Source organism: Miniopterus schreibersii (genome assembly GCF_964146895.1).
Source record: "Miniopterus schreibersii genome assembly, chromosome: X".
NCBI lineage: Eukaryota > Metazoa > Chordata > Mammalia > Chiroptera > Miniopteridae > Miniopterus > Miniopterus schreibersii.
In genome coordinates this window covers 29,366,656-29,394,563 of record NC_138104.1, presented here as the reverse complement: position 1 = coordinate 29,394,563, position 27,908 = coordinate 29,366,656, and the positions used below count along the sequence as shown (strand labels likewise).

General features: G+C 37.9%; 1 long non-coding RNA gene across 3 annotated transcripts in view; it reads right to left on the bottom strand.

Annotated features, from left to right (window-relative positions):
* LOC308551223 overlaps positions 1-27,888 on the bottom strand; it is a 40,655-nt gene extending 12,767 nt beyond the window's left edge. The window contains exons 1-5 of one of the 3 annotated variants that reach the window (XR_013997997.1): positions 27,697-27,847; positions 23,125-23,269; positions 22,122-22,538; positions 15,387-15,500; positions 14,856-14,944 (exon numbers count right to left, since the gene is read on the bottom strand). This is a non-coding gene — a long non-coding RNA (uncharacterized lncRNA). Of the gene's footprint in view, positions 1-14,855; positions 14,945-15,386; positions 15,501-22,121; positions 22,539-23,124; positions 23,270-27,696 lie in introns of all 3 variants that reach the window. The other 2 variants (XR_013997996.1, XR_013997998.1) reach the window with 2 other exon arrangements.
* Positions 27,889-27,908: the final 20 nt, after the last annotated feature.

The following is a 27,908-nucleotide window of genomic DNA, read 5'->3' as shown; positions in this document are numbered from 1 at the left end:
CCAATAGTCACACCTGAATGAGTTTGTACACCTTTTCTTGCTTTACTGGCAATGCCTTTTAAGTAGAAGGGCTCCCATTTCAGGAATTTAGAGGGATTGCCTGAAATGACAGTGACTTGGGCTCCGGTGTCTAACAGCGCCAAAAAGGACTGTTCATTTTTATTGTGCCAATGGACCACCAGAGTGGTAGAGGAGTGATTGTCCCTGGAGTTGGGACAAGCCCCAGGGAGCCACCAATTTCCTATTACAGGGGCTTAGGTAGCTGCCAGTCCTGAAGGTTAGGGAAGGGGACAGAGGGGTTAGATAGCAACTGTGTAGCAAGTGGATGGACAGAAGAAAAGGGGCTATAGCTGGGATAATGCTAGTTTCAGGGCCTGGAGTTTAGAGACTGGCTGTCCAAGAAGTAGCCAGGAACTCCAAGTTTTCACAACCGCCAGTAAAGGTTTGCCTGTGTACTCCCATAAGGGGCAAAATTAGATCAAGTGTTCATTGGGGGGGTAAAAAGGAGCCCTTTCTGGTGAAGGAAATTCATTCGAGGGAGACCCTTCTAGGGCAGCAGGAGTAGAGGGGCATGAGTCTGAAGTATCTGAGCATCTGAATGGGAATTTCCTCCATGTCTAGCAACCATGTCAACACCCCCCAGTGCCTTTTGGATGGTTTCAGTAGTCCCAATAAAATGTAGTAGTGTCACCCTGTAATTCTCTGGACTCAGGGTCAAATGGGGCCTTTTCATGGTTAGAAATGAAGATGGGGTCCCAATGGTCATAGAAATGATAAACCCATCAGCCTGTGCCAATTTTGCACAGCAGAACCTTATCTAATGTTTTCCATTCACTATGAGCCTTAGCTGTAAGCACCATGATGGGAGGAAAGACAACAAATATCCAGGTGAAGAGAGAAGGTGCTGGTATGAATATCAGTGACCTTGCCTTTCCTTCTCCTTCGTCATCCTCACTAGAGGATCCCTTGGAGGGATGCCTCATGAGGCACGTTTCTTGATTCTGCCCCATTCAGAGGCAAGTCAAAGGGACTCAGGATCTGTGGTAACTCAGAGGAAGCGGACATATAGCCCATATGGATCTTTGAGAAGATAATGGATTTTAGGGTCCTTAGAGACACTGGCCAGTTGATGCACTTCAGCAACCATGAGTATCAATCCAGAGCCTGTTCCAAAAACCCACAATCCCCAACCAGCTGCCTTCTTCCTGCTGCACTAAATCTTTAAGGAAGGTTTGAATTTTAGTTAAGGTATAGCTTCTGATCTCAGTTTCTACTTCCTGATTTTCTCCTGTTACCTTAACCTTATGTGTTTTTACCAAAAAAATTGTGGATGATGTCCTGTGAGCCCTTTTCATAGGCAGCCAGTTTTCTTTCCAGGGTATCCCAATCTACCTTCCCAGAATTGGGGTCAATCTCCACTAGCACTATATGCACAGGTTATTTGGGTAAAGTCCCTAGGCCTCTGGAGCTTAACCAGAGCCTTGGCATGTTAGTATGCTGTGGCACTAAGCAATGCCCAGGAAGCTTCCACAGGGCTTTTACATTTATTAAGGAACTGGTGTACTTCCTCTGGGTTCTTAGGAGATGTTGGCACTAGATGTTCAGGACATTCATATTTTTCCATTAACTTTTTTAGCAACATTGCACCAAGGATTTGACCCACCATATCTCATCAGGTCAGGGGGCAAAGAATGACAGCAGAAAGTGAGATGGTGATGCAGAAACCACAGGCCTCTGCTGCATTTCCCTTTTGATGGGGCCATTAGTTTCCTCTCGCAAGGCTTTTTTACTCATCCAAGTTGGGACAGATAGTTCTGGTCTAATCCACAGCCTCAGCAGTCACAGGCAGAGGTCACCCTCTTTCTTACCTATAACAATATGCTTTCCTCATGTCTTCAGCCTGGAGCCTCTCCTTGTGCAGTGAAAAGAGCCTAGCAACCCAGTCCACCCTTCTTTGCTCTTCTTGACCTCAAAGAGTGGAAGACCCTCACATATATTAATAGTAAATTAAGGCCTTTATAATTAGTGGTCTAATCATCCCATTAGACCATATGGCCTTGATCATGATGCTCTGGGGTGGTCAATGAATTATTTGGACAGCAGTGACATTTTAGGATAGATATCTCAGGCAACACACAGCAGAGGCAATATGCAAAAGCACATAGCAATGCAACAGACCTCCAAACTGCCTTCCCAGATGGCACTGCCCACCTGGCTTAGCCAGTTAGTAAGTCAGTTGCAGCTAAAGGGCATTCATGCAATCCTGCCAACTACGCCAATTGTTTTGTGTCAATCTTGGCCTATTGATAGTACTGCTATCAGCTAGGAATACCTGGGGCATTTACCTGGGCCTGTGCTACTTGTGGCACCCCCACAGACATTTCCCAGTGTGACCAGAGTCAATGTTGTGGCTATAACAGCCCTTGAGATTCTTATTATGACTGCAAGATGCACCTCAGCAACAACCATCAAGGAACTTTAAAAATACAAAGTTTATTACTGACAAGTCCTGAAGGGCACACAGTACACCCAGGGCCACACAATGAGGTCAGAGATAGAGAGAGAGAGAGAGCATGGACCTGGGATTCTGCCTTTATTTGGGTTGAGTTTGGGGTGCCTAGGGTTTTGTGGGTTCGCTCTGTATTGGTGAATTTAAAACATAAGATTGACCAGTGTCACCCCAATAAAATTCAATTAAAAGGAAAAAAAAAAGTAAATAAATAAAGTAAAACATAAGATTGAGAATTAAAGCACCAGAAGGGAAATGCAGGGTCACTCAAGTGGTCAATTAAAGCACTTCTGGTGCTTTAATTCTAGGTCAACTAGGGCTTAAAATTCTAGGTCGATCAGCGCTTTCTAAAAAGGGCACTTCATGGGTGGGACAGCCTGGCTTTTTGTTTACCTGTATAGCTGGAAATAGGCTTATTCAAGATAGAGGTCTTTGAAATGAATGCCTTAGTAATAAAAAGCTTAATGTCAGGCCCTTACATTACAATAAAAAAGCTAATTGTCAAGCACTTACACTACAAATTTACACTACTGAATTATACACTTAAAATGGTTAAGATGATAAATTCTATGTTATGTGTTATCATAATAAACAAAATAAAATAAAACAGATTGTGTAATCCCTTCAGCTTTTTCTTTTTCAAAATTATCTTGGCTAAGCTTGTTCCTTTCCATTTCCATGTAAATTTTAGAATCAGCTTGCCTATAGCTACAAAAAGTCCTGCTAGGGTACTGATTGGAACTACACTAAATTTATAGATCAATTAAAAATAGATTGAGATCTTTACAACATTGGGTCATCCAATTCATGGACATGGTACGTACATATATTTAGGTTTTCTTTTCTTTCTTTCATCAGCATTTTGTGATTTCTAGCATATAGATTCTGCACATGGTTTTTTTTTAATATTTATAACTAAGTACTTTATTTATTTGGAGGTATTGCAAATGGTATTGTGGTTTTAAATTTCAGTTTCCAAATTCATTATAAGCATCATTAGTCACCTTGCTAAATAAAGTTATTATTTCTTAGAGGGTTCTTTTGTAGATTCCTTTGGTCTATCTATATCAATAATCATTTCAGTGAATAGAATTGGTTTCATTTCTCCCTATCTATGCCTAATTTTCATTGATTTAAAATAGTATCTTACTACAACATCTTGCCTTATGTTCTAATTTCATACATTGTCGTAACTATCAAATTTGCTTTTTTTTGTTTCATAAACATTTAACCTTTAAACATTGGAGTACCTGTAAACAGATTATTACTAAAAATTACTCATCTTTTCATAGATGACTATATTAGATGTTTATTTAGAAATATGTTCACTCTTTCAATGAGTGTCCCTAATTTATTTCCTAATCAGTTTCAACATATTAATATTAGAAACATGTTTGTCCATTTTATATAATATGACATACACTATGCTCATTAAAACTATTTGCTTTTCTGATTAGTTATATTTATTTATTTTTATTTTTAATTTATTTTTATATTTCGATAAAATAGAACTACATTCTGGGGTATTGAAAATTACTTAATATATTAATGAAAAGTTTTTCTAATCCTAGAAACAATTTAGAATTTAATAAATCCAGGAATCATGCTACCTGATATCAAACTATACTACAAAGCCATAGTAATCAAAACAGCATGGTACTGTCATAAAAACAGACATATAGATTAATGGAACAGAATAGAGAGCCCAGAAAATAAATCTATGCCTTTATAGTCAACTAATATTTGACAAAGGAGGCAAAAACATACAATGGGGCAAATATAGTCTGTTCAATAAATGGTGTTAAGAAAACTGGACAGATACATGCAAAAAAATGAAACTAGACCATTTGCTTATACCATATACAAGAATAAACTCACAATGCATTAAAGACTTAAATGTTAGACTCAAAACCATAAAAATCTTAGAAGAAAACATAGGCAGCAAAATCTCAGACATTTTTCTTAGCAATATTTTTTCTGATATATCACCTCGGGAAAGGGAAACAAAAGAAAAAATAAACAAATGAGACTACATCAAGCTAAAAAGTTTTGCACAGCAAAGGAAACCATCAACAAACTGAAAAGACAACCCACTGAATGGGAGAGTATATTCACCAATACAACTGATAAGGGCTTAATATCCAAAATTTATAAAGAACTTATAAAACTAACACCAAAAAAAAAAACTATCCAATTAAAAAATGGGCAAAGTGCCTGAACAGACACTTCTCCAAAGAGGGCATACAGATGGCCAATAGACATATGAAGGGAGGCTCAATGTCACTAATCAGAGAAATGCAAATTAAAACCACAGTGAGATATCATCTCACACCTGTCAGAATGGCTGCCATCAATAAATCAACAAACAACAAGTGCTGGTGAGAATGTAGAGAAAAGGGAACCCTAGTACACTGCTGGTAAGAATGCAGGTTGGTTCAACCACTGTGGAATGCAGTATGGAGCTACCTCAAAAGTTTAAACATGGAACTTCCTTATGACCCAGCAATTCCACTTCTGGGAATATATCCAAAGAAATACAAAACACTGATTCGAAAGAATATATGCGCCCCTATGTTCATTGCAGCTTTATTTAGAATAGCCAGTATTTGAAAGCAGTCCAAGTGCCCATCAATAGATGGTACATTTACACAATAGAATACTACTCAGACATAAACAAGGAAATCTTACCTTTTGTAATAGCATGGATGGACTTGGAGAGTATTATGATAAGTGAAATAAGCCAGTTAGAGAAAGACAAGTACCATATGATTTCACTTATATGTGGAATCTAATGAACAAAATAAACTAACAAAATAGAAACAGACTCATACAGAGAAAAGACTGACAGCTGTCAGAGGGGAGAGGGGTTGGGGAGCTGGGTGAAAAAGGTGAAGGGATTAACAAAAAAACCCTCATAGACAAATAACAGTATGGTGATTACCAGAGGGAAGGGGCGGAGGGGGGGTAGAAGAAGGTAAAGTGGCAATAAATGGTGGTGGAAGGAAATCTGTCTTGGGGTGGTGAACACACAACACAATATACAGATGATGTACTATAGAATTGTATACCTGAAACTTGTATCATTTTATAAACTAATGTCACCCCAATAAATTCAATTAAAAAAAAAAGACTCATGGACACAGACAACAGTATGGTGATTGCCAGAGAAAAGGGGGGGGGGGATAGAATAGGGTAAAGGGAAGATAAATGGTGATGGAAGGAGACTTAACTTGGGGTGGTGAACACACAATACAGTGTATAGATGATGTATTATAATATTGTATACCTGAAACCTATAATTTTATTAACCAATATCACCCCAATACATTCAATAAAAATGATTAAACTTTAAAAATTAAAATAAATAAAATTAAAGAAAAAGTAAATAAATAAAGCCAATGGTTTTTTAAATGAACAATTAGAAGTAGAATATCTCCTGCCTCCTAGATAACTGGATGTCTGTAATCAAGTGTTCCTGTAGAAAGAGACCACTAAAATGTTTTTAGTGACTTAATCTATGGATACAATTTGTAATTTTACATGGATACAGTTTATAACTTGAAATATTTTTTATTGTGAATAATTTTAAGAAAGGTGTTTTACTATGGAATTTGATTTGAAAGCTCACATTATTTGCTAACAAATTAACAAATTTGGGCCTTAAAGTATATGAAAATTTTTTTTTACATACATCTTTATTGATTTCAGAGAGAGGAAAGGAGAGGGAGAGAGAGAGATAGAAACATCAATGATGAGAGAGTCACTGATGGAGCCCACAACCTGGGCATGTGCCCTGACTGGGAATCGAACCCTGATCGCCTAGATCCTAGGTCGACGCTCAACCGCTAAGCCACGCCTGGCCGGGCTGAAAAATTTTAACCGAATCTTCTATACATTTCATGCCTGTAGTTTATATTATTTGATGTAGACAATTGACATTGATCATTTTATGCACATTTTTCTTTTGACTTTTAAATCTTACAATCTCAGTAGCAAAAATTAAAGATAGATTCTAATTTTTATGATCTCTGTTTCCTTACACAAGAATTTAGTGGTCCTAAAGGCTTTGGTGCCTAGCATCATTCTTTAACTTAATGTTTTTAAAATAAACATAAATTATACATTGACAAAATATTTTTTATATATTGAGTTAAATAAAATATTCTAAAATTTAAAACAAAAGAAATACGAACTTAACTTAGAACCTATTTTGATATATGGCTACTTTATTTTCCAAATTTATAGAGGTATAATTAACAAATAGAAATTGTCTGTATTTAAGGTATGCACTGCGGTGTTTTGATATACATATACATTGTGAAATGATTACCACAATCAAGCTAATTCACATATCCCTCACCTCATATAGTTACTATTTTTCTTTTGTTTGTAGTGAGAGCACTTAAGATCTACTCTTTCAGTAAATTTCAATTACACAATATGGTATTACAACCTATAATCATTATGTTATAAATTAGATCTCCAGAACTTATATATCCTGCATAACTGAAAAGTTTGTACCCTTTGATCAACATTTCCCTACCCCCTTCCCTTAACAATTACTGGCTCAGCAGTTGAGCGTCGACCTGGGATCCAGGCGATCGGGGTTTGATTCCCGGTCGGGGCACATGCCCGGGAATTGTGGGCTCGATCAATGACTCTCTCATCATTGATGTTTCTGTCTCTCTCTCTCCCCCTCTCCTTTCCTCTCTCTGAAATCAATAAAGATATATTTTTTAAAAAAATTACTAATCCATTCTCTGCTTTTATGAGTTTGACTTTTTTAGATTCCACATATAAGTGAGATCATATAGTATTTGTCCTTTTTTGTTTGGCTTATTTCATAATGTCCTCCAGGTTCATTCATGTGGTTGCAATGGCAAGATCTCCTTTTTAAGACTGAATATTATTCATTATATATATATATATGTACATAATATTCTTTGTCCATTCATTTGTCAACAGACACTTAGGTTGTTCCCATATCTTGGCTATTGTGAATAATATGGCAATGAACGTAGAAGATCAGGTATCTCTTGAAAACTCTGGTTTCGATTCTTTTAGCTATATACCCCAAAGTGACATTGCTTAATTTCCTTTTCAAATTGGTCATTGTTAGTGTATAGAAATGCAACTGATTTTTGTTTGTTGATTTTGTATTCTGCAACTTTGCTAAAATCATTTATTCATTTTAACCAGTTTTTGTGGAGGATTTTTAAGGTTTTCTTGTCATAAGATCATGTCAATTGTGCTTTTGTCCTTCATTCTGTTAATGTGGTGTATTGCATGGATTGATTTTCATATGCTGAACCATCTTTCATTTCCAGGTATAAATCCCACTTGGTCATGGTGTATAATACTTTTAAAGTGCTTTTAAATTCGGTTTGCTAGAATTTCATTGAGCACTTTTACATTAATATTCATCAAAGATATTGGTGTGTAGTTTTCTTGTGTCTTTGGTTTTGGTATCAGAGTAATGCTGGCCTTACAAAATGAGTTTGGAAGTGTTCCCTCCTCCTCCATTCTTTGAAAGAATTTGAGGATTAGATTCTTTTTTAAATGTTTGGTAGAATTCCCAGTGAAGCTATCTGATCTGGTCTTTGGCTTTTCTTTGTTGAGAGGCTTTTTATTACAACTCTAATCTACTTACTAGTTATAGGTCTGTTCAGATTTTTTTTTTTATTTCTACATGATTCAGTCTTGGTAGGTTGTATGTTTCTAGGATATATTTCTTCTAGGTTATCCAATTTGTTAGTGTATAATTGTTCATGTAGTTTCCTATAATCCTTTTATTGCTGTCACATCAACTGTCCCCTCTTTCACTTCTAATTTTAGTTGAGTGTTCTTTCTTTTTTTCCTAGTCTAGCTAAGGGTTTGTCAATTTTATCAGTGTTTTCATAAACCAACTTTTGGTTTCATTGATTTTTTTCTATTGCTTTTCCATTCTCTATTTCATACATCTCTGCTTTAATCTTTATTATATATTTCCTTCTGCTAACATTGGATTTTGTTTTTTCCTAGTTCCTTGAGATGTTGTTAGATTGTTGATTTGAGGTCTTTCTACAATTTTTATTAAAAATTGTAAATGTTGACATAATTGCAGGTGTCCCCCTTTTCCCAGCCCTTTGTCCACCTTCACCTACCCCCACATCCCTCTCCCTTGGCCTTCACCAAACTCTTGTTCATGTCCATGGGGTATGCATATATATTCTTTAGCTGCAGTTACCACTATAAACTTTACTTTTAGTGCTGCTTTCTCTGAATTCCATAAATTTTCTATTTTTAAAATCAGTTTTATTGAGGTAGAATTAACTTTTAAGTTGTATATATTTTTTTCACAGATCTAGAACAAACACTTCAAAAATTTATATGGAACCAAAAAAGACCCCAAATAGCCACGACAATCTTGAGAAAGAACAAAGTTGGAGGGATCACAATACCAGATATCAAGTTATACTACAAAGCCACTGTAATCAAAACAGCCTGGTGCTGGCACAAGAACAAGCATATAGATCAGTGGAACAGAACAGAGAACCCAGAAATCGACCCAAGCCATTATGCTCAATTACTCTTTGACAAAGGAGGCAAGAGCATACAATGGAGTAAAGACAGTCTCTTCAATAAATGGTGCTGGGAAAATTGGACAGTATATGCAAAAAAATGAAACTAGACCAACAACTTACACCAGCCACAAAAATAAACTCAAGATGGATAAAAGTCTTAAATGTAAGATGTGAAACCACAAAAATCCTAGAAGAAAACATAGGCAGCAAAATCTCAGACATCTCTCCTAGCAATATGGTTGCCGATACATCTCCTAGGGCAAGAGAAATGAAGGAGAAAATAAACAAATGGGACAGCATCAAAAGAAAAAGCTTCTGCACGGCAAAAGAAGCCATCAACAAAACGAAAAGGGAGCCCACTGTATGGATGAACACATTTGCCAACGACACATCGGATAAAAGATTGATTTCCAAAATATATAAGGAATTCATACAACTTAACAAAAGGAAGACAATCCAATTAAAAAATGAGCAAAGGACCTGAATAAGACACTTCTCCAAAGAGGACACACAGATGGCCAAGAGGCATATGAAAAGATGCTCAAAGTCACTAATCATCAGAGGGATGCAAATTAAAACCACAATGAGGTATCACCTCACACCCGTCAGAATGGCTGCCATCCACAAATCAACAAACAATTGCTGGTGAGGGTGTGGAGAAAGGGGAACCCTGGTGCACTGCTGGTGGGAATGCAGACTGGGGCAGCCACTATGGAAAACAATGTGGAGGTTCCTCAAAAAATTAAAAATGGAACTGCCTTATAACCCAGTGATCCCACTACTAGGAATATATCCTAAGAAACCTAAAACACCAATTAGAAAGAACTATTGCACCCCTATGTTCATAGCAGCGCAATTTACAATAGCCAAGATCCAGAGACATAGAAGCATGGAACAGGCTGCTGAATCTCAGAGGGAAGGCAGGGAGGGGTGTGTGGGTAGGGAGAGATTAATCAAAGAACTTATATGTTCAGAAGCATAACCCATGGACACAGACATTGGTCTGGGGAAGGCCTGGGGGTGGGGTGGATGCAGGGGATCAATGAGGGGTAAAAAGTATGCCCTCATCTACACCACTCTTAAGCCCCTGGTAACCACATTTCTACTCTCTGTTGCTATGAGGGGTTTTTTTTCCCATTAGATTCGTATGCGAGAGCATACAACATTTTACTTTCACTGTCTGACAAATCTCACTGAGCATAATGTCCTCTAGGTTCATCGGTGTTGTTGCAAAAGGCAGTATGTCCTTTTTTTCTATGGCTAAGTAATATCCCACTGTATATATATCTACATGTTCTATGTAGAATCATGCAGTAATAGACAGTAATAGACAGTTATTTCTGGTTGTTTTCTAGTTCCTGGTTGTTTTTTTCTCTCTCTTGCTGTCATTCTTTGTGAATTAATGATTATTCATAATGCTATGTATTGATTCCCTTCTCTTTATCTTTTGTGTGTCTACTGCAAGTTTTTAATTGGTTATTGCTATGATGCTTACATAAAACATCTAACAGTTTTAAGTCTATTTTAATCTGATAACAACATAACTCAATCACACACAAAACTCTATCGTTTTACTACCCCCACACACTTTCTGCTTTGATGGCCTGATTTACATCTTTTTACATTGTGTACCCATTAGCAAAATTTGTAGCTATAATTATTTTAATATATTTGCCTGTTAATCTTTCATTCTTGGATTTTTTTGTTGTTTCTTTCAGCACATTGTATATATCATCCCAGGTCCTTCTAGCCTGCAAGGTTTCTGCTGAGAAACCTGGTGGTAATTTTTTAATGTTTTTTAATTTTTTCAATCACAGTTGACCCTCAATATTATTTTGTATTAGTTTCACGTGTACAGCATAGTTAGACAACTATACAATTTACAAAGTGATCCCGCCGATATTTCCAGTACCCACCTGACACCATGCAGCTATCACAATATTATTGGCTATATATCCTATGCTGTACTTTATATCTCCATATGGCATATATACATAGGAAATATAGTCTGCTGATAATTTAATAGGAACTCACTTGTGTGTGATGACTTGTTCTTGTCTTGCTGCTTTGAAGACTGTCTTTGTATCTGTGACTTTTGACAGTTTGATTAAATGTGTCTTGGTGTAGGTCTCTTTATATTTTTCCTTGTTGAAGTTTTCTTAGCTTCTCGAATTTTACATCCATTTGTCCTCGGCTTTGGAAAGTTTTAGACTATTAGTTCTTCATATAGGATCTCTGTCCCTTTGTCTCTTTCTTCTCTTTATGCATATATTGGTCCTTCCACCAATGTCCCCTCACTCTGTTCCCCTCCTTCATTCTTTCTTTTTTTCCTCTGCCTCAATTATTTTGAAGTCCTTCTTCAAGCACACAAATTCTTCTAATTAAGTTTACTATTGTACCCCTCTTGTGAAGTTTTTAGTTCTGTAATTATATTCTTCAGTTCCTGAATTCCATTTTCTTCTTCATAATTTCTAACTCTGTTGATATTCTTTTACTTCATGCATATTTTTCTGATTTTGTTTAGTTGTCCACCTGTGCTCTCTTTGAATTCATCAAGCATACTTATGACAATTATGTTGAATTATTTGCCTGGTGATTTATATATCTGTTTCTTTAGGGTTGGTTTCAGTTTATTTAATTTGTTCCTTTGATTAGGCCACACTTCCCTGTTCCTTTGTGTGTTATCATGTTCTGCTGGGACTTTGACATTTGAAAAATCAGCCACTTCTCCCAGCCTTTGTGGTCTGATTTGGTACAGGAAACAATTTCTCCAGTCACCCAACTAGAGATTCAGGAGACCTCTAAAACTTTTTTTTGGTAATGTGCTGTGCTTGGCTTCTGTGTGTAACGTGATTGATTTGCCAGTTTCCACTCATGTGCGCCCTCTGGTGTCTGTTTGCGCTACTGCAGCCTCTCTGGTTGTGCACTAAGCCATGGTTCTGGAGCTCCGTCTAGTGTCTGTTTATGGTACTGCAGACTCTGGTGCATCTCGATCGTTGTTCTCAGAGGCTCCCAACCTGGCGCCTAATTGTTGTCAGAGCTCAGATTAAGGCAAGACAAAAACCAGTCTCTCAGACAGTGGCCCCATTAGTCAGAAGGTTGGATGTATAGTCTACTCTTAATCTTCCCCCCCCAGGGAGAAGTAGGGAGTTGAGGGTTTTCTCTGACCATGCCTACTATGCTGGGAAGAGGGGCTCTAGTGAGTGAATGCTAGAAGTATTTTTTCTAACAGGGTTTGATTCAGTTAACCTCATGCTCACTTGGGGTGCAGGAACGGCTTCACTGGTTTCTTGACTTTTTAAAAAGGCAGTTGTTCTGAATATTGTTAAGTTGGTGTTTCTGTGGGGGCAGGTGGTTCTGGGGCTTCCTATTCTGACATCTTGCAGATGACACTCTCCATGAGTCAAGTACTACTCTTTTTTAAAATAGTTTTATTGATTTATAATTCATATACCATACTATTAACCCATTTAAAGTGTACCACTCAATGGTTTTTAATATATTCACAGATATGTGCAACTGTTATCGGAGAATTGTGTGGACTGCCCTTCTCCGTTGCTACTGGGAGTGGGGTTCTTGGGGTACCCCTGGAATAAGCATTTCTGGAGGCCCCCACGGGAGGATGAGATGTGGTAGGAAGCTTTATTTGCATGGAATTATATCCCTTGGTTTATAAAGTCCCATTTCCCTTAAACCTGTCCTGGAAAAGGTATCTGGCAATCTAGCAGAGCTAAAAGCAAAGCCAGGGTCCAGAGTTACAGCGTCAGACTAGTTGCAGTCCATTAAGTCCACTAGGCTATTGTGTGTGGGGTCCACATGGCTGTGGGCCATGTGGGTGAGTGAGGAGCGTGAGAGCGCCACCAGCCAGGAGTCAGGCGCAAGCAGCAAGAGCACAAGCAAGGGTAAGAGCAAAGAAGGAGAACTACTTCTGTTCAGGAGCTTATGTATCTCAGATTTCGTGCCCTTGCAGTGGCCCCACCTATTCTGGCCAGTGACCTGCTCCCAGGTGTGACTGACAGGAAGGCATCCTCTTTACATCATTTACACTTTACTGGGCATGCGTCTATTCTTTCTTTGTCCAGTGCCTTCCCCGAGGATCTGCGGGGAACAGACCTGGAGAGCGTTAAACTGCAGCTTTCTGGCAAAGCTGTACAAATGGCACACCTATATTATATGGCCTTCCCTTTGCTCCTTTCTTGTTAATTGACAATGGGTTAATTACAATGGTATCACAACCTCCACCACAGTCAATTTTAGAACATTTTCATCAGCTCAAAAAGAAACCCTGTATAGTTCAGCTGTCACTCCCCCTAACTCCCATCCTCCCAATCCTTAAGAAAACACTAATCTACTTTCTATCTCTATAGATTTCCTTTTCTGGACATTTCATATATATGGAATCATATAATACATTGTCTTTGAAAACTGGCTTGTTTTGCTTAGCATAATGTTTTCAAGCTTCATCCATGCTGTGGATAAAAAGGGACCACATACTAAACCCGACAAGCTCAGGGAAGGCCTGCATGGTGGCTTTACAAACTCAGAGACCTAAAGTAACCACATAGGATGGTCTGAAATTAAAACTTTTTAACTAAAAGCAGTTTATGGCATGTAGTCATGTCTTAGGCTAGAATCTTCCCTGACAAACATCAATTTTCACCTTAATTGAGCCTGTCTATTGTCTTTTTGCATCTACAATAACATATCTTTGGAATGTCAAAGTAATTTCCTTTTTCTAGACCCCTCAAAGCACAGAGCAGAAACCACAAATCCCCTCATTGGTATCATGTTAATTGATGACTTTTAACTATGCTTTACCCACCTATGTAAAAGAAGTATGTGTCTATCATTTTACTTTTTATCAGATCCCAGAGGTTTCCCTACTTTGCTTTCTCCTGCCCCCTAATCTATCAGCAATGGGTTTCATGTAACCCATTTACATCTTCTCTTTTGATTGTAATGTATAAAATAAGATGCAAAACTTCTATTCTCTGGAGCATTATTTCAATCTGTTGAGATTTTTGCTTCCCAGCAATTGTTGACAGTTTGGCTCAAATAAACTCACAAAAATTCTCTACAGGTTTGAATGTTTCTTATGTTAACAATGCTATCGCAGGTATCAGTACAGGCATACCTCATTCACCGCTGTTCCCAACCGAAGCAGGATTAGCAAATTGATTATACTGGCCCCCACCCCTGCAAGTGACAGTTGTAAATATGCCTTGGTTTGTGGAGACACTGTGTCTGGTTTAACCCAAGCTTTCCCCTGTAGTCACCCAACCAGGCTGCCACCATTAGGGGATTAGAGAAGCTGAGTACCACACACGGTTACTCTTGTCAACTAGACAGTGATGGGGGGTGGTATCTTATATCCAAGGTCATGATATGAAAGACTGGGTAAAAGAATATGACACTGAATGAAGGTCCCATCTCTCCTATAACCCACAAGCAGCAGGGTTGGTAGAAAGGGAGAACGGACTATTAAAGCAGCAGATTACATTACGAACAAGTAAAACATTACAAAAGTACCACCCCAAGCTTTAATATATTTGAATAATCACCCAGTAGGTCCTGTTGCTCCATATGCCAGGTTGGGGACCCCAGCGGAGACACCCAACACCATGAAGGTATATAAAGGTATGGAAGTTGCGAGACAGCCACTGCTCCAACTCTCATTGTACATGAATCTGCCACGCTGCTGAGAACACCAAGTCCCATCATGCCCGGGAAAGGCACTACTGACTAATTTGCATTAGGATGTCCCACCAGGATGGATGACTTACTTCACAGCCCTGGGCGAGGGTGAACTACTCAATCACCACTGGGATCCCACTGTCTTGCTGCAAGCTGGACTTAGTAGATCGCACTGTACCTGGAATGAAACATACACCATTAAAAGAGGGAAGAAAGCTGGGGCTCCTGATCTGGCACATCCCATCCATCCCCAGTCTATCTCCTCACTCCTGATACGCTGCCTCCCCTGGGCAGAATATGTGGTATGCACAATCATGTCAAGTTCCTAAAGCTGTAGCCACATTAACATCTAAGAATCAGGCCACACGTGTAATTTTTATAGAAGGGGAAGACCCCACACAAGTTTCTACTAAATATCTGTCTTTTTGACCTTAGACTTCTGCTGCTCCGGTGGTGTCTGGTAATGGGGTAGGCATGATCATTTGGCTGCTGGAGGTTGTCCCATGTGCACTTGAGAAGAATGTCTATTCTGTTGTTGTTTGGAGGAATGTTCTGTGTATGTGTGTATTAGGTCTTACTAATTTACTGTGTTGTTCTCTAGTTCCTTATTGATCTTTTACCTTATTGTTCTATCCACTGTTGAAAAACGGGTATTGAAGTCTCCAACTACCATTGTAAAACTGTCATTTTCTGCCTTTAATTTTGTCAATTTCTGCTTCATATATTTTGAGGACCTGTAATTAGATATGCAAATGTTTATAATTCATATATTTTTTTGCTATATTGAAACTTTTATTAACATACAGTTCCCTTATTTAACCATTTTTACTTAAAATCTATTTTTCCTGATATTAGTATAGGAACCCGAGCTCTCTTTTAGTTATTACTACCATGTGATATCTTTTTCTATCCTTTAACTTTCAACCCATTTGTGTCCAAAGTGAGTATCTTCCCAGAAATAAACCCACACCTATATGGTCAATTAATATATGGCAAAGGAGGTGAGAGCATACAATGGGGTAAAGACAGTCTGTTCAATAAATGGTGTTGAGAAAATTGGACAAATACATGCAAAAAAAAAATGAAACTAGACCACCTTCTTACACCATGCACAAGAATAAACTCGAAATGGATTAAAGATTTAAATTTAAGACTCGAACCATAAAATTCCTAGAAGAGAACAAAGGCAGTAAACTCTCAGACATTTCTCTTAGTAATGTTTTTTTTTGACATATCTCCTTAGGCAAGGGAAACAAAAGAAAAAATAAACAAATAGGACTGCATCAAACTTAAAAGATTTTGCACAGCAAAGGAAACCATCAACAAAACGAAAAGACAACCTACTGAATGGGGGAACATATTCGTCAATGATACATCTGATAAGCGGTTAATACCCAAAATTTATAAAGAACTCAGACAAGTCAACAGCAAAAAAACAAACAATCCAATTTAAAAAATGAGCAGAGGACCTGAATAGACACTTCTCCAAAGAGGACGTACAGGTGGCCAACCGACATATGAAAAGATGCTCAACGTCACTAATCATCAGAGAGATGCAAATTAAAACCACAATGAGATATCACCTCACACCTCTCAGAAAGGCTGCCATTAACAAATCAACAAACAAGTGTTGGCAAGGGTGTGGAGAAAAGGGAATCCTCGTGCACTGCTGGTGGGAATGCAGACTGGTGCAGCCACTGTGGAAAACAGTATGTAAGTTGCTCAAAAAATGAAAAAATGGGACTACCTTTAGACTCAGCAATTCCACTTCTGGATATGTATCTAAAGAAACCCAAAACACTGATTCAAAAGGATACATGCACCCCGATGTTCACTGCAATGTTATTTACAATAGCCAAGATAGGGACACAACTCAAGTGTCCATCAACAGGTAAGTAGATAAAAAATAGTGCTACATATATATATACAATGAAATATTACTGGGCCATTAAAAAGAATGAAATCTTACCATTTGTGACAGCATCGACAGTCCTACAGGGTATTGTGCTAAGTGAAGTAAGTCCGACAGAGAAAAATACCGTATGATTTCACTTACATGTGGAATTTAAAGAACAAAATAAACGAACAAACAAAACAGAATCAGACTCATAGACACAGAGAACAGACTGATGGTTGCCAGAGGGGAGAGGGGTTGGGAGAATGGGTGGAAAAGGTGAAGGGATTAACAAGTACTAAGTGGTAGTTACAGAATAGTCACAAGGATGTAAAACACAACATAGAGAATATAGTCAACAATATTGTAACTATGTATGGTGCCAAGTGGGTACTTGAAATATCAAGGCCATCACTTTGTAAAGTATATGATTGTCTAAGCACTATGGTATACACCTGAAATTAATACTGAATGTCAACTGTAATTGAAAAACAAAATTAAACTAAATAAATAAGAAAACTTTCAAAATATGATTAGCATATCTTCAACTTTTAAAAAGCTGTAGTGTGGCCCTAGCCAGTTTGTTCAGTGGTTAGAATGTTGGCCCGCGGACTGAGGGGTCCTGGGTTTGATTCCGGCCAAGGGCATGTACCTCGGTTGCAGGCTCGATCCTGGGCCCTGGTCGGGGCTTGTGCAGGAGGCAACCAATCGATGTGTCTCCCTCACATCGATTTTTCTCTCTGTTTCTCTCCCTTCCACTCTCTCTGAAAAGCAATGGAAAAAATATCCTTGGGTGAGGATTAAAAAAACCCAAAAAACTGTAATGAATAATATGGTAAGTTTGCGTTTACATAAATTTTTAACTGGCATGTGAAAATATTAGCAAAATCACAGGTCATATATGCACAAAGTTAAGGAATGATCTGAGATCCATCAATGAATGCAAAAACTCTGCATATTTTGGGTACCTGAAATAAACTTCTACATCAATAACCAATGTTTGGGCATCTGACTTATCTGTTTAGTTACTGAGGTCACATTTCTGAACACAAAAATGGATGGCCTAAATTGACTTTTTTTAAAATCTTAAATTAAGTGAGAGGGGGGAAAAAAGGATGCAATATTTTGTCTTTAACATGCCAAACACTTGTTTGATTGAATTTTTCACACTGCAAACAAATGTTTTTAACTCATTTCAACAAACTTCACCTTAATGACAGAGAAGTCATGACATTTAAATGTCACAAATATTTGCTATAGAGGTCTTCATTTTCCAAGTTAGATCAAAATACTAGAAAGAAAGGCACTACATGTTAATGGTGGGTCTCTGTGAGTGTAAAGCAATGAGTAACGTTTCTTCTCCTGTATACTTTGTACTGTTCAAATCTCCTATAATACACATTAATTCTTGTTATAGTAAACTGTAAAATGAAACAAATTCCAGCTAAAAAATAAAGTGAGCATCTTGTAGACAATATGGAGTAAATCATGGGTTTTTTAAAAAATCCATTCAGCCAATCTTTTTCTTTTGATTGGAGAATTTAATTCATTTACAATTAAATTACTGATAAGAAGGGATTTTTGCCTTTTTGCTATGAGTCAGTTGTTTTGTTCTCATTTCCTCCATTACTGCTTTCTTTTATGTTTGGTTGATTTTTTTTATTAAGAGTTTATTTTTTATAGAGCAGTTTTAGTTCACAGCAATATTGATGGGAGGTATAGAGATTTCCCATATATCCCCTAGTCCCATATGTGTATATGTGCATAGCCTCCCCCATTTTCATCATCCTCCAACACAGCAGTACCTTTGTTACAATTGGTGAACCTATATGGATACATCATAATCAAACAAAGTCCATAGTTTACATTACAGTTCGCTCTTGGTGCTGTACATTCTATGGGTTTAGACAAATGTATAGTGACATGTATCCATTATTATGGTATCATTCAGAATAACTTCACCCCCTAAAAATCTTCTGTGCTGTCTAATCATCCCTCCTCAACCCATGGAAACCACTGATCATTTTTACTGTCTCCACATAAGACCCCAAATAAACAAAACAATCCTGAGAAAGAAGAACAAAGCTGGAGGCATCAAACTTCCTGATTTCAAACTATAGTACAAAGCTATAGTAATCAAAACAGTGGTACTAGCATAAAAATAGACACAAAGACCTATGGAACAATATCAAGAGCACAGAAATAAAACTCACATATATGGTCAACTAATATTTAACAAGGGAACCAAGAATACTCACTGGGGAAAAGATAGTTTCTTCAATAAATGGTGCTGGGAAAACTGGATAATCACATGCAAAAGAATAAAATTGCACCCCTATCTTATCCCATAGACAAAAATTAAAACTAAAATGTATTAAAGAGTTAAATGTACATTTGAAACCTTAAAACTCCTAGAAGAAAACATAGCAGGAAGGCTCCTTGAAATTAGTCTTGGCAATGATCTTTTTTGGCAATAATTTTTTGCTATGCCATCAACAGCACAAGCAGTAAAAGCAAAAATAATCAAATGGGACTACACCAAACTAAAAAGCTTGTACACAGTAATAGAAACAATCAACAAAATGAAACGACAACCTACTGGATGAAAGAAAATATATGCAAACCACCTATCCGATAAGAGATTAATTTTCAAAATATATAAGAAACTCATACAACTCAATAGCAAAATTGCTGAGAGTACATCTTAAAAGTTCTCATCACAAGAAAAACATTTTTAACTGTGTGTGGTGATGGATGTTAATTAGACTTATTGTGGTGATCATTTCATAACGTATGTAAATCAAATCATTTTGTTGTACACCTGAAATTAATTTATATGTTAATTATATATTAAATAGATAAATAAAGTACAAAATTTGAAGGAAAAAAGACAGAAATCTTGCTATTTGAGACAATACAGATGGATCCTAAGGGCATTATGCTAAGTAAAATAAGTCAGAGAAAGACAAATACTATGTGACCTTACTTATATGTGGAGTCTAAAACAAACAAAAAGCTGAACTCAGAGAACAGATTGGTGTTTGCCAGATGCGGGGGTGGAGAGTGGGCAAAATGGGTGAAGGTGGTCAAAAGATACAAACATCCAGTTATAAAATAAGTCTTAGGGATGTAATGTACAGCATGGTTACTATAGTTAATAATACTGTATTGTACAGTTAAAAGTCGCTGAGATAATGATCTTAAAAATTCTCATCACAAGAAAAAAATTATAACCATGTGTGATGATGAATGCTAATTAGGCTTACTGTGGTGATCATTTTGCAATATGTACAAATATCAAATCATTATGTTGTACACCTGAAACTAGTATGTTATATGTCACTTACATCTCAAAAAAAATATTTGCAAAAGACACATCTAATAAGGGACTGTTATCCAAAATATAAAGTATTAAAAATAAACATTAAAACAACCCAACTAAAAAATGGACCAAAAACCTTACCACACAGTTTACCAAAGAAGATATGCAGATGGAAGTAAACATATGAAAGGAAAATCCACATCATGTCTTCAGGAAATTGCAAATTAAAACAAGGAGCTATCACTACACACCTATTAGAATGGCCAAAATCCAGAACACAGACAACACTAAATGCTGACAAGAATGTGGAATGACAGGAACTCTTTCATTCATTGCTAGTGGGAACACAAAATGGTGCAGCCACTTTGAAAGACAGTTTGCTGGTTTATTAAAAAATTGAACTTATTGTTACCATACAATCTAGCAATCACACTCCTTGGTATTTACCTAAAGGAGATGAAAACTTATGTCCACACAAAAACCTGGACACAAGCATTTATAGCAGTTTTATTAATAATTTCCAAAACTTGGAAGCAACCAAGATGTCCTTCAGCAAGTGAATGGACAAAAAAACTGTAGTACTCAATGCTACAAAGAAATAATCTATCAAAAGCTTTGAAAAGATAAGGAGGAACTTTAAATGCTTATTACAAAGTGAAAGCAGCCAATCTGAAAAGGCTACATACTGTATGATTCTAACCAAATGACACTCTGGAAAAGGCAAAACTATGGAGACAGTAAAAAAATAAAAAATCAGTGGTAGCCTGGGATTGTGAAGGAGAAGGGGAATGAGCACAAAGGATTTTTAGGGCAGTGCCCTGTATGATACTACAATGATGGATACGTGTCATTATACATTTGTCCAAGTCCATAGACTGTACACTAAGAGTGAACCTTAAAGTAAACTATGAACTTTGGGTGATCATGTATCAACATAGGTTCATCAATTGTAACAAAAGTACTACTCTGGTGGAGAATGTTGAACATGGGGGAGGCTATGAGCATGTAGAAGCAGGGGACATATGGAAAATCTCTGTACCTTTCTCTCAAATTTGCTGTGAACCTACAACTACTCTAAAACAATAGTCTTCAAAAAGAGAAGACAACTCACAAAATAGAAGAAAATATTTGCAAACCATATACCTGAAAAGGGTATAATATCTAGAATATATAAAGAGCTCTTACAATTCAATGACAAAATGACAAACGGCCCAATTCAAAAATAGACAAAAGACTTAAGTAGTCATTTTCCAAAGAAGTTATACAAATGACCAACGAGCATATGAAAAGATGTTCAACAGCATTATTAGAGAAATGCAAAATAAAACCACAAGGAGATACCACTTTATATTCATTATGCTGGGCCATAATCAAGAAAACAGAAACTAACAAATGTTGGTGAAGACATGGAGAAATTGGAACCTTTGTATATTGATGGTAGGACTGTAAAATGGTGCAGCCACTATGTAAAGTTTGGCACTTTCTCAAAAAGTTAAACATAGAATTACCATATGACCCAGCAATTCCACTCCTAGGTACAGGACCAAAAGAATTGAAAACAGGTGTTCTAAAATGACCAAAAATGACTGATAATTGCATGCCTCTGAGGTTATACTAAATACCATCCAACTGTTCACTTTAAATGTGTGATTGTATATTATATGAATAATATCTCAATATAGCTGCTGCTACACACACACACACACAGGAATGAAGCACTAATATGCTATAACATAAATGAACCTTGAAAACATTATGCTAAATAAAAGCAGCCAGTCACAAAAGACCACATATTATATGCTTCCAGTTACAATATATGAAATATCCAGAATAGGCAAATATATAGGGACAAAATATACATTAGTGGTTGTCCGGGGGTTGAGGGAATGGAGGATTAGGGTAGTTATAGCTAAAACTTACAGGGTTTCTTTTTGAGGTAATGAAAATATTCTAAAAGTGATTGTGGTGATGGTTCCACAACTCTGTGTATACTAAAAGCCATTGAATTATACACTTTAAATGTAAATTATAGCACAATAAAGCTATTTTCTCCAAAAATTTAAAACAGTTCACTAGACGGCAAGGGCAATAACTATGGAAGCTCACTGACACCCGGAACCCTTGTGCCCCAGGACTTACCTGCTCTAATCAGCTAGAGAGGACAGGGGCGACAGTTCAGATCCATGACCATGTGATCCACACGGGCAGCATAGGATCTTACTGGCTGAATATGCATGATCTGTGTACTCCATGGTTTACTGTGCACTTGCTGATGAAGAACGGCAATGCGAGTTTCTACAGACTGAGCCCACCTCTGCCACTCTGGCTTTCCCTCACAGAAACCCTGGCATCTTTATATTTCCAGTGGCCCCTGATAATTTGCTGAGGATAGTAACCGTGCTTCTTCTCTATTTTCCTGCTTCCAAGATGCTGAAGATTCTTCCTCAGGAAAGATTCTAGTGTCCTGATGTAACATATGGCAGGAAGTGAACAGCTCTCTTCAGAATGAAGGACCAGCTCCAGAATTACACTGTCAGAGATGTGCAAGAGTTTTAGCTATAAGAGGTGTAAAGAAAATGAAATGAGGGACAACAGTACTATTAAATGGGACATAGCCATAGCACAGCAGGAGGGAAAATTCTTATGTAGATTTTCCCAATTCTCTTTTCCAGTTGTGTATTTTGAAAAGAAAGAATTCTTCACTTTATTCTGTAGGATATGAGGATGACTCATCTTTCATGAATCCTCACTCCAACTTCACATTTCTCCCATTGTTTTTTTCTCCAATTTATTTTGGAGCAGGCAATCCACATCTTTAAATGGCATTCCGATTCTAAAGTCCCATGGTTTTATTTCAACCACTTTATTATCTTTCTGTACTTGTTCCAGACCTTGGCTGCTTATCTAGTCCCCTCCTCGACCCAATTATGTGCAATTAACTTTCTACATGGTATCATGCAAACTCTCTGAGTAAAATCATTCAATGAGAGCGGTACTTTGTATAGTAAGGTGAGGAAGGCAAGCAATACAGTTGGTCATGTTTTGTTTTTGGAGAAATGGCTACTTTCTGAAAGTCACTGCCTGGTAGTATATGTGGAAAGTCATCCTGAGTTGGCAAAAGATATATTTCCCCTGCACTCACCTTCCTGTTATCCTCAAAGTATATTTGGCACCCATCTGCTGCTCCATTTATATCTAGATTTTTGTCTTGGAGCAGCTACAGCATGAAGATTCCAATCACAGGCATGGATGAAGGCCGCACCAGGATGAACTAGAAATAACAAGCCCTGGCCGGTGTGGCTCAGTGTTAGAGCGGCAGGGTTACAGGTTTGCTCCCTGCCCCCCCCCCATGTTGGGGTGCACGTGTGTGGGAGGCAACCAGTCCATGTGCCAATCTTGCATCAATGTTTCTCCCTCTCTCCCCCCTCCCTCTTACTCTCTCTGAAAAAGCAATGGAAAAAATATCCTCAGGTGAAGATTAATAACAACAAAAACTAAAAATAACAACGTAAAGTAGTCAATTCCTACAGAAACATTAGATACTGTTTGAGATTAGGGGCCCCAAGTGGCAAACCAAAAATAAAGGTTCCAAGTTCTGAGACTCAGAAATAGCAATCTCTTTAGGAGAACATCCAGCTTTCGACTGAGTTGGGAGTTAATTTCTTATCATCATAGCCAAGGGATTAAAGAAGGCACAGGGAAACGGATGACCTCAGAAGTCCCCTTATTCAGACCAGTCAAGGGAATCCCCTTATATCTGTATTGCATGAGGAACCTTAGAGTAGCCAATTGAGGCTTCCTGGTTTAATAAAAATGATGGAGAGTCTTATAAAAACTCCTCATAAGTTTTAATAGGGATTTTAGCAGCTTATTTTGGTTGCAGTTTCCAAATTTTTAAAAATGTTTTATGTCCGCCTTCCCCAAATCCTAATTTCTGTAGATTCAACTGCATTGAACCAATGCTTTCTCATATCTCAATTCTTTGTATATGCGTTCTTTTCAGATGTATTAAACAAACCAAAAGAAGAAGGTCCCTTAATCATATTTGTAGATAACTATACTCTAGACCTATTAGGAAGAGAATCACATGATCAAAAGGAAGACAATTTCTTCTCAAAGGATTAAAAGCTCACCTGACAAGGGGGCAATAAATTTGCTAGGAGGGCAATAAAGAATTTTTCTCTGTTAACAAAAAGAGATTTGGGCCCTGGCCAACATAGCTCAGTGGTTAGACTGTCAGCTCATGCACCAAAGGATCTCGGGTCCAATTCACAGTCAAGGGCACATCCATAAGTTGCAGGTTTGATTCCCAGACCCAGTTGGGGCACGTGCAGGAGGCAACCAATTGATATATCTCTCTCACATAGATGTTTCTCTCTCACCTCTCTCTCTCTCTCCCTCTCCCCCCTCTCTTCCACTCTCTCTAAAACTCAATGGAAAAAAATATCCTGGAGTGAGGATTAACCCAAAAAAAAAGGAGATTTGGTGTTCTGTGCACCTTAATATGAATATATAATATTCAAATGACACAATTTCCTCACCCTCCAGGAAGCAGAGCTTTATCTTCCCGCCTTGATAAAGACTCAAGAGTAGACTGCACCTGAACAAGGGTCTGGTAGAAGAGGCAGCTACTTCAAGCCAATGGTCCCAAGAACTGTCACCTTCATAGAGAACCTCTAGTGTTTGTGCAGCACAGGGCATTTAGGGCACTCGCAGATTCTCAGTGATGATATCAAAGGAAAACATGCACTGGGTCAAATCAAAATTATTCCTAGGGAAAGAAATATAACAAGAGGGAAGATGAATAATGTAGGCATCAGATAAGAAAAAGCAAGGGTTCATAGTTGTTCATGACATTATAGTAGTGAGTTCAGACAAGTAAAGAATTGAAACTAATAATAGCTAACATATGAATGCTTACTATGTGGCAGGCGCTGTGCAAAGCATGTGTTATCATTAAATCAACATCCCAACAACCTCATGAGGTTATTATACCATATTATAAATGAGGAAATTGAGGTTCACAGATACACAGCTAGAGAGTGACAGAGCTGGCACTGGAGCCTAAGGTACCTGCCCTTAGTTTGTGCTCTTATATAATAAACTATCATTCAGGAGAGAATCAGATTTTGACCCTTCTAGCTTTCTTTTTCTTTTGCCTGTTAACCACTTCCTACACATGCATACCCCTCTGAATGGGTTTCATTGGCACTACTATAATCTACTAGATCTTTCATATTCTGGAAGACATTTTGATTTACTAAAAGGAACCAGGGTTCCTTGGAGAAATGACTGATTCTGCAATGGCTGTGGCAGGAATATGAAAATGAACATCCCACAGTGCCAGAAAGTGCTCAAAACACAAAACAATGGAGGCATGCCAAAGGGGCATAGGAACCAAAGTGAAATAGCTTCCAAAGGACAAAGCTGAAACAATTTGAGAAACCAAATAATTCTTCCTTATAGAAGAATGCTAAATAATTTGTGTGGATTCTCACCCGCCAGGAAGTGGAGATTTATCTTCTCCAACCCTTCTTGAGTGTGGGCTGGACTTAGTGACTTCCTTCTAAAAATATGGAGTATAGAAAGTAGGTAACCTGACTTTGCAGAGGAGAAACCTGGCAAATACTACTGTGGCCAATTGATCAAGGCCTTGATACGATGTGATGAAAATGACATTTTAGTTGTGTGGTCTTCCCAAAAACCAAAAGAGATAAAAATTATAAAAAGGAACCAAACAGAAATTCTAGAGCTGAAAATATAATAACTGAATTGAAATATTCACTAGAGGGGTTCAACAGTAGACGCACACAGGAAAAAAGAATCAGTGAAGTTGAAAACAGATCATTTGAAATTATGGAGACTAAGGAGCAAAAAAAAAAAACCACAAAAAAAACCCACAAAAAAAACCCCACAACACAATAGAATGAAGAAAAAAAAAGTGGACAGAGATTAAGAAAGTTATGGAACATCATCAAGCAATATATCCATTATGAAAGTTCCAAAAGGTTGAAAGAGAAAGAAAAGAGAAAGAGGCAAAGAGGTTATTTGAAGAAATAATCACTGAAAGCTTCCCAAATTTGAGGAAAACCATGAATTTACAAGTCCAAGAATCATAATGAACCCTAAGTAAGATAAACCCAAAGAAGCCTACACCAAGATACATTATAATCAGACTCTCATCACCAAAGTGGGAATCTTGAAAGGAGTAAGAAAAAAGCAACTCTTCATGTACAAGGATCCTCAATAAGATTATCAGTGAATTCTCAGTGAAAGCCTCAAAGACCAGAAGGGATGAGATAATATATTTATAGGGCTGAAAGAAAAATAATGTCACCTGAGAATTCTATATCTGGCAAAACTATCCTTCAAAAATGAAGGTGAATTTAAGACATTCTCAGATAAACAATATTCAACATCACAAAGGATATTTTAGCCACAGCAATTAGGTAAGAAAAATAAATAAAAGGCATCCAAATTGGAATGGAAAAGTTAAAATTACCATGGCATGCAGATGATATGATCTCATATGCAGAATACCTTAATATTTCTCTCAAGCCCATTAGAATAAATGAATTCAGCAAAATTGCAGGACACAAAATCAACACACAAGAATATGTTGCATTTCTATATACTAACAATGAACAATCTGTAAAGGAAATTAAGAAAACAATTCTACTTATAATAGAAATAAAAGGGCCCAGCCAGGTGTGGCTCAGCGGTTGAGCGCCGACCTAGGATCCAGGCAATCCGGGTTCGATTTCCGGTCAGGGCACATGCCCGGGTTGTGGGCTCGATCAATGACTCTCTCATCATTGATGTTTCTATCTCTCTCTCTCCCTCTCCCTCCCCCTCTCCCTTCCTCATTCTGAAATCAATAAAGATATATTAAAAAAAAAAAAGAAGAAAGAAAAGGAATAAGCAAAGGCAACAAAAGCGAAACGAAACAAGTAGGACTATACAGCAAGCTAAAAACCTTCTGCACAGCAAAAGAAACAATCAAGAGACTCAAATATAAAAAAAGCAAAAGCTTAGGAAATATGCCTTGCACCCACCTCCTCTTTTATAACTAGTGGAGTAGGGATGGTTGATGAAGTGATAGAACCATTCTCCACAGAGGGTTAATGGCACCAGAACTAACCCTGGCTAAGTGCCTCAACCTATTCTGGGTGGTTCATTATTGTGGGTCATTGATCCACCATCGCCAGGTCACACACTCTAAGTTCTTCTCCCCCAAAATGGTAATAAAATATGTTAAGCCATCCATATTTCTCAGTTATACTCGTTGGCAGTAGATACAACAGTAAGCATTCAGTCTCTGGAGCCAAAGCAACCTTAGTCCAAATCATGCCTTTGCTGCTAGTTACGTACCCCTAGTCAATGACGTTTCCTGTTCTAAGGCTGTCTGCCACCCCGCCCCATCACCACCACCAAGCACATGGAGCCCTGGGGCTAGACAAGAGTAGACGGGGGGCCTGTTCTCCTTCTACCTCCCCATCTTCTCAGTTATGTGTTAATGCTCTGACGTTGAATGCCCCTCATTCTCTCATTCTTCTAGGCTGCCTCAACTCTCTTTCCCCACCCCCGTACACTCACAGCTTTTACAAAGTGATAACTTGCACGCCGCTGGGGCGGGGCCAAGCACTTCCCTCCCCTAAGAGGGCGTAATTAAAATCAAAGGGCCATAGTTGTTAGGTAATGACTTCCCCGTTACCTTGGTAAAGCCGCTGCCGCCATCTTTATCGTGGTCATCAATTACTTGTATTAGCCTAATAAAACGAATAATAAACGATTCTATTAGCGTGGAAACGCCTGAACTCGGCTCAGAAGGAAGGTATTCCCAGGCAGCAACCCTGCCGGGAGGGGTTAAGGCGCCGGCGGCCATAAGACACGCCTCCTGTGACGCAATGACGCCGGGGGAGGTGC